This window comes from Mixophyes fleayi, chromosome 6 (assembly GCF_038048845.1).
Source record: "Mixophyes fleayi isolate aMixFle1 chromosome 6, aMixFle1.hap1, whole genome shotgun sequence".
In the NCBI taxonomy this organism is placed as follows: Eukaryota; Metazoa; Chordata; class Amphibia; order Anura; family Limnodynastidae; genus Mixophyes; species Mixophyes fleayi.
The window spans coordinates 21,606,172-21,614,820 of NC_134407.1; positions in this window are offsets into that span (position 1 = coordinate 21,606,172).

Sequence of the window (8,649 nt, forward strand, 5' to 3'; positions counted from 1 at the left end):
ATTGGAATAAACACTTGATGGTCAATTATTGGTCATACAGTACAAAACTTGGCAAGATGGTGTACAAAACTACAACATACACCACTAAAATGCGAAAATCCAATGTTATTAAACTGGATTAGAAGTTCCGCCACTGGTACCATAAAATAATTGTATACAATCATTAAACTGTTTGAAATCCACTCGGATAGGATCCAGACCTCCGTGTAGATGCTTCGGCATAAGCTGCCTCTAATAGAGAATTTCCTTCCGTATAGTTGTTCTGATCTGCGGTTATAGATGAGCTTTTAGAAACAGACTTACAGAGGTCTTCATCTTTAGCAGCCGCCTTTCCCATAGAACTATACTTGTTCGGAAGTACTCGGATGCCCCCAGGACTTAAGTTGAAGGTAATAAAAGCTTATCTAAATAACCACAGCACAGGAGGTAAGCGAAATTCTGGAGGAGGATGTCAGGAATAGGCAAGGGTCTGGGAAACTTGCAAGTAGTATATCTAAGGGACAGGCAAAAGGTCTGGGCAGGCAGAGCACAAGAGTAATCCGAAAACAGTCAAAGGTCAAAGGGCACAGGAGTTCAAGCAGGATCCAGAAAACAGGCCAAGGTCACAACAGGGAATGAGGTCACAGATATCTTCAGGAGCAAGAAGCAAGTCAGCACACAGGACACTATAACCGGCAGAGAGGCTAAGCCCTCCCTGCCTTACATACCTAGACTGCCCAATAAGAATTAAGGAGATGCTGGAGTTTTAATCAGCTACCTGAGGCTGTAATTACATAATTAATCTGCACTTGCGCCCAGCTGCCTCTAATGCTGGGACGCAGGGCTGTCAATGAGAGCGTCCCAGCCGTTGCGATGACAGCCGGGACGCAAGCAGAGCAGACGACCCGCGGGTCATACCAATAATAAGTTAAAACAAAATAAATCAGACCTGGGAGTCAGTTATCAGCACAAAAAAAATTCAAAATGACAAGCTGCACATTGAGGACTAAATGAGTAGTGTCACACGCCGGCCCCGTGGACGGGTACCGGCTTTGTTACCTCTATCTCATAAGCAGCGATCACGGCATCCTGAACTCAGTGTTTTTCTTATCAGTCTCCATCTGGTTGTTCGTTCTGCGCATGTGTCAGCCACCACTCTTTTATGACCTACCTGTTCCCATTGACCCTGGCACTTTGGAGCACTATTTAAACCTTCCAGTTCCTGCTGTCTGATGCCTGCTCTTCGAGTTACTCACTCTCATCAGGATTGGGCTTCCTTCGTGTGACTTACCTGTGGCTGCTGTGCATTGCTGTTCCAAAGTCAGCTGTAGTTTCTCTTTGGTGCCTCCGCTGGAACTTCTACAATACCTGTCCTCTGCAGCCGTGTTCAGTTTTTCCTGTTCAGCTTTACTGCCCCAACTTCAGTGCTTCACTACTGGAACTCCAGCCTCATTAGGAACTCTCCACACCTGCTGCTCTGAGTCACCATCTAACGGATCATCTAATTTCTTCAACATTATTGTTTCTACTGAACTATCGCTGTACCAGTAACCCACCTGCTGTTTCTCTGAGTTACTCTCTAATGGATCAGCTAATGTTTTCAACATTATTGTTTCTATTGAACTGTTGCTGTTCCAGTAATTCACCTGCTGTTGCTCTGAGTTACTAACTAACGGATCAGCTAAGTTCTTCATTGTTATTGTATCTACTGAACTGCCGCTGTACCAGTAATTCACCTGCTGTTGCTCTGAGTTACCATCTAACGGATCAGGTAAGTTCTTCATTGTTATTGTATCTACTGAACTGCTGCTGTACCAGTAATTCACCTGTTGTTGCTCTGAGTTACCATCTAACGGATTAGCTAAGTTCTTCATTGTTATTGTTTCTACTGAACTGCCGCTGTACCAGTAATTCACCTGCTGTTTCTCTGAGTTACCATCTAACGGATCAGCTAAGTTCCTACTCGTAACTTACTTATATCTGGAGCAGCCCCCACTATCATAGTGTACCTGCTACATTAGGCTCCACCTACTGTTCTGCCATCACTCCTTCTGGGAACCACGACCTGCGGTAATACGTGCTGCAAAGTCCATACCCTCTCCTAGGGGTCAATGGTGAATACCACCTACCGTTAGACTCCGCGCCCCAGTTCGAGCATCAGTTATTTTCAGATACACAGGACTCTCTAAATTTCACCAGATTTCGTGACAAGTAGACGGTAAAAATGAGATACACTCACAACCTCCACAGTTTAAATGAGTCCCACGGCTCCACAATGAAAATTGCTCTGATCCCGCTGACGTGTGGTGAAGACCAAGAATAGCTGCCCAGGCAGAAACATTGATACGTAAAGGAAGTTCCTGATGCCACAGGTTCCCACCTTGTGAAAGGATAAACTTGAAGAATGGTCTTTTGGATCCAGAGATAGAATAGGATAGATTGTCTGACGCGTTTCATCTGCTAGCATGCAGACTTTTTGAAAGCAATTGCTTTGAAAACATTTGTACTGATTTCCAAAATTGTAAATCACCAATATTTTTTTTTTTTTAAATTCTTTATTTTAGATGGTCAGTCAATAAAAATCGTGTACAATATGAGGTAGAACCTTTACAATGTATACATAGAAAGACAGTTACATTATAGTAAATTCCAGTGAAGGCGCTTTTCAACAACTCGAGACATAGATTGACCATATTTTCATTCTTTTTATTTTTGCTTTTGTTAAAGTATATGAACCAATAATACAGAAGGTAAAATGGGGGGGAGGGGTAAAGGAGACTTAGAAGGGGAAAGGAAGGAGGGGGGGACCACAAAAGCTACTGCAGGAGTGTGCTTGAGAAGAAGGTGAAATGTAAATGTTAGAGGATCAGAAGATGGTGGAACAGGAATAGGGTCCTAATCGCCACACACGGGTCATGACGGAGTGCTTGACAACATTCCCAAGGTACAATTTACCCAGGTCAGGCGCAATTGCACCAATATTACTGTATACAATGAACAGGCCATAACCTTAAGGGAAAGATTCACAGAAAGAAACTATGATAGGGAGGTGGTAGAAAAAGCACACAAGGAAATCAAGGAGAAAGATAGAAAAACCCCTCCTTGAACCCAAAGCCAAAAAACAATAATGAACAACTAGAATCCGCCTTTATCACACAATTTAGCCAAAACCATAAGGAGTTAGAGAGGATCATCCAGAAACATTGGAACATATTACTGATAGACTCATTGAGAGAAATCCTCCCAAAAAACCCAAGATGATTTATAGGAAGTCAATTCCCTCCACACCATACTTGTCAAATGCTGCATCCCCAATGACAAAATCAACAAACAAGAAACCTGGCAGAAAGAAATTTTTTTCTTCTGTACTAGATGCCAGGCCTGTAAACTCACTAAGCAAAGTGGAACAAGACCCATCTCGAGCTTTCATTCCAATGTAACAGGAGAGTCCCATAAGATCAAAGGCAGGCTAACATGTGGCATCACAGGAGTTGTATATCTGTTAGAATGCCCGTGTGGGCATCAATATCTCGGACGGACAATCCGCAAACTACATGGAAGAATTGCAGAGCATCTGCGGAACAGTAGAAATAAATCAGAAAATCACAGTATCCTTTGTTGGATACCATTATCAATCAATCCATTCCTTCCCTGTATATGCCTGCAAATGTAGCAACATTTATTGATACGATACTCTGTGAATCATTATCACTTGCTTTAATACTTAATGAATGAACTACCGATCTCAATACCATTTGTTCGTTGCCAGACAGATAACCAGTTCCAGACTCTACTATGGGGAAATCTGCTTGGACCATTTATTATTGTGCCATTACGTTTACTCTCTGCTTGAACTTGCAGCCTACAATGACGATTACGGTATTATAGGAATCAGCTGCCTTAATTTGCTATCAACTCCACTGATCATTATCCAATTTCCAGCCCCTGCAAACAGCGGCTGTGTCATGTAAATACTGGCAAGGACAACCAATATGCATTCACATATCCCTGAGAAAGCCCATACTCATCTATAAGGGGCGAAATGCGTTGGTTATAAGACCTACCTTACCACTTTCAACATCTAACTACTCACTATCAGCCTCATACTGTCTATTTGAAGCTATAACACTAATCAAACCACCGCTTGCATAGACACCGGCTCTGATAATACCAGCAGCAGCACTACCATCGGACGAGCCGGCTATCAACAAGACGGACTGTACTTGCGCACACTCCGACACTGGACGTCGACTATGGGGCCACGATCAAAGCATCCCACCCGCATCTAGGGGAGGAAAGGAGCACCCGGAGTGAGGGAGGAAGACATTACAGCTTGCTTGAGCTGCATCACTACACAAACCTGAGTTTGGTCATACCATTCCCATTGACATTCATTTGGATAGGGAATACATTGTACTCCTGGACAATATATTGAAATTCTTCAATTGCACCATTCTATTTGAGACCTTTAGACCTTTGTGCGATATACCTAGAGGCACAGATCTTGCTTGGAGCATAGTTTTGAACACCACTGGAACTTTTTATAACCACCCATTGAGGTGTTCAGATCTGTGTACTATAACTTTGCACTGGCCAGAACTTATGCTTGTGTCATTTATAACTATATTTGTTAATAAAGATCACTTATGACAATTTTCACATTTGTATACACCACATCTATACCTACATAAACATACTACCCAAGAACCTATATCTTCTCTTTGCATTTATCCTTGGAAGATGGGGACTCCTCTGTCACCACAATGCTTTAAATATATCTGGAAGGAGAGCTCTATCTCTTACTTAGGAATTCATATCTCTTTCACATTGCTCGCAAAATTGTCTAACTCTTGGCTGGGCTACGAGGTCTCCTGGCTGGGTAGAGTAGCTGCTTTTAAAACAATATTGTTTCCCAAGCTAATATGTTTTTCAAACAATACTCAACCTCATCATAAAAGAAGTTTATTGTTGTGCTCCACTTGCTCATGCTGAATTATATCTGGAACGGAAGTCCCTTGCATATATCTTTTAATCAAATTGCTTTGTCCAAGCAACAAGGAAGCTTCACTCTATTGAATGTGGTCAAATATCAAGAGGCATGTATTATTTCTAAGATCAGAGACAAAAACACATGGCTGAGGCTGGTCTTTTTGATATCTGTAGACTACTATATGCCACCTCCAGAAAGTATACATTCTATTCCTTTCCTCACAAATCCTTTTCTCGTATTGACATGTTAATGGGATGTACTCATCTCATACAACATCTTGTTCAAGCAGACATACTCACCAACACTTGGACTGATCACTCTATTCTTTCATTGTCCTTTGATTTTTTTGAAGAACCTTCGTGGGCGTTCTGCATGGAAGCTCAATGAGACTCTTCTTAGAATACCTAATTTTAAGGAAACTATCCTGGCTTTCATCAAAGAGTATTTTGAATTAAAGTGATGTCCTGAGATGTCTGGTAAGCACACAAAGCCGTCAACAAACTGTCGCTTTCAATAATACACCATACCCATATTATTTCATGGCAGTGTTCTCCTGGCATCAAACGATGGGTAGACATTGAAAACGTCCTCCCTGACTTCACGTTTTGAAATTTCTCCTTTGGCTTCCCAGGAATCATAGGCCAGCCTCAGCTTTCTCTTCTCACCTGACTACCTGCCCTTGAGCTATGGGACTAACTTCTAAAGACTTACAAGCTTAAAAAATATCCTTCCCCTCTCACACCGCTTTGGCAACACTGTCTATTCCCTGCGGGAAACTCCCTGAATATGCCTTACCCAGAAAATGGGCAGGTATCACACAATTTGCACACATAGCAGGGGAATTTGCCCCTCATTCGTTTTCGGATCTCTACAAGAAAACTAGCCTTTCTCCTTCTTTACACTTCCAGTAATTACAGTTAAAAGTTTTTATACAGGCACATAGCATATCTTCTAAATTATGTAAACTGACACATTTCGACCAGGTTAGTCACCAGGGACTTGCCCCCCCTTATGTACCACGCCATTGTCTCCCACGAATTTACTGATGCTATTATTTGAGACGGAGGAGGAATCTGATATTTAGAGGACCTTGGACTGGGAGGGATGGTCACTCATTAAACTCTGCATTACTAAGACATCAATAAATGAAAATGCTTATAAACTCTATACCAGATGGTACATGGTACCCACCAAACTTCACAGAATTTTCTAACATGTGCTGGAGGAATTGTGGGTTTTATCACGATTGATGGGAATGTCCCCTTGTCTCCACTCTCTGGGACCAGGCTATTGACCCAGATTTTGGTCACTCGAATGGCTCCGGACCCTCTTGTTATGCTGCCTTGCTGCCCAGTAAAAACTCTGCTCATGCTGACAAACTGCTGTAATATATCTGTGCCATTACTAGCCTCCAAATAGCCAAGGATTGGAAGCTCTCCCGCTTCCCAAGCCTCACAGCTGTAGTGTCCTGTACTTGGTAGCCTCTATGGAATACATTACATGTTTTCTTCATAAGGTCTGGAATCCATTGTACGTCCACTCCTCTTTACCCGGATCTGAGTAACCTTAACAAATTCTTCCTCTTATTTTTCTTCTGGCTTTCTACTCCACATAGGATTTGTGTGAGCTGATGGCATCTCTCCCCTCCCCCTTTCTAGGTCCTTGTCCGGAAGGCTGGGATGAGGGCTAGATTTCCCCTCCTTCTTTTTAAATATGTTAATATTGCAACACAATTTTGTAATGTGGCTGTTTATCTAATCTAGAGATTACACACATAGTAATTATGTCTTAATTATCTGTAGATGTCTAATTTCATACAGATCCCACAGGGTATTATAAACTTAGTTCTTAGCTTTTGATTTTTTTTATTGTATTTATTTTTGTGTCTGTCCAAATATTGTTATTTTGAAACATTCAAAATAAAGAAGAAAAAAAAGATGTGTTGAGTGAAAATGCAATATGGCTGTTCATGCATTGTCATCTTATCAGCATGTGGCAACTGTTATTTTTTTGCCAGTGATCTAAGAGGTAGGTGGAGAGCATAATTTGTTTGTCTGTGGTGAATCTCAAACAAGTAATTTTCCCAGGCATATTCTGTTGAAGATTCAATTATTGCCAATACTTGTCTCACATTTCTTTTGGATGCATTTTCTAACAAACTGTTATTTTAACTTGGTAGCACATTCTTTAGGTCTAGCTTGTTCACTTTTTTTCTGTAATGTAAACATCTATAGTAAGGGAGCATGTTTTATGTGTTTCAGTGAGATACTAAACATTTTTTGTTTACACAGCAAACAGATCAATGACACTCAGAGCATGTGATTCACAAAGATAGAGGAAGATGAGCTTAGACTGACAGAGTAAAATGTATGTATTCTCGGGTAAAGGGAATTATGAATTATCTAGTAATGCACAGTAGTGTGAAGGCACATTTGCAGATAATAAACAGAACGTCATTAATGCAAATTCAATATAGAGCAGAAAATTAAATAAACATTATATAAAAATTATTACACATGTCATCCGGGAAATGTAGTAAGACATTATTTCAGTGGGCCATTTCCTACAGTATATAACCCATACATGCCTAATCTCCCAAAACGTGCCAAAGACTCTCTTTTTTCAGTTTCCACTAACACATAACCTGTCTATTCTGTTTACTGTATGATATACCCCTTTTATTCATGTTCCATTAATATAACCTGTTTCCTGCATGATATATGGTGGCTTAGTGGTTAGCACTTCTGCCTCACAGCACTTGGGTCATGAGCTCAATTCCCAACCATGGCCTTATCTGTGTGGAGTTTGTATGTTCTCCCTGTGTTTGCGTGGGTTTCCTCCGGGTGCTCCGGTTTCCTCCCACACTCTAAAAACATACTGGTAGGTTAATTGGCTGCTATCAAAATTTACCCTAGTCTCTCGCTGTCTGTGTGTGTATATATTAGGGAATTTAGACTGTAAGCTCCAATGGGGCAGGGACTGTTGTAAATGAGTTCTCTGTACAGCGCTGCAGAATTAGTGGCGCTATATAAATGATGACGATGATAACCCCTTTATTACATTGTCATCAGCCATTTCTAAGAATATATTTATTAACATGTTCTAATGGTGCAAACCGTATAAACATGTCATTAGAAATTAAAATGCAGGAAATTTAATATAATAAATGGAATAGCGGGACCACATCCTGCAGAAAATGGTATAAACAGATTATTTAGTACCATATAACTGATTATTTCACGTTCAGTGGGATATGTCCCATTTTTCAATTCTTATCTCAGCTAATTCCTTTTCCCAACCACTAAGGTATTTCCTAAAACCGATTCATAGGTTTAATCTTTTTGTTACTCGGTTTAGTACATCGCATTTTTCGACATAAAACCTTACTTGAAATGCGAACAGCGAAAGCCCATATTAAAGCTACAAAGACAAATCTGTGGTGATAACAAACCAGCAGCGTCTGGTAACTTTTTATAAGTCTTCGCGTTTCGTTGATATTTTGTTACGTTTTATTTCTCAAAACAGAACGTAAACTAGCATAGAGTATAAACAGAGAAGCCGTGTGTTTGCTATCTCTGGGGTACTACGTATTTACGGCTTCGTTCCTGTAGCAGCTATTTTGCCGCCATAATGAATTTCTTTCTCCCCGTCTTTGTCTGAGCAAGCTGCGCGCTTTTTTT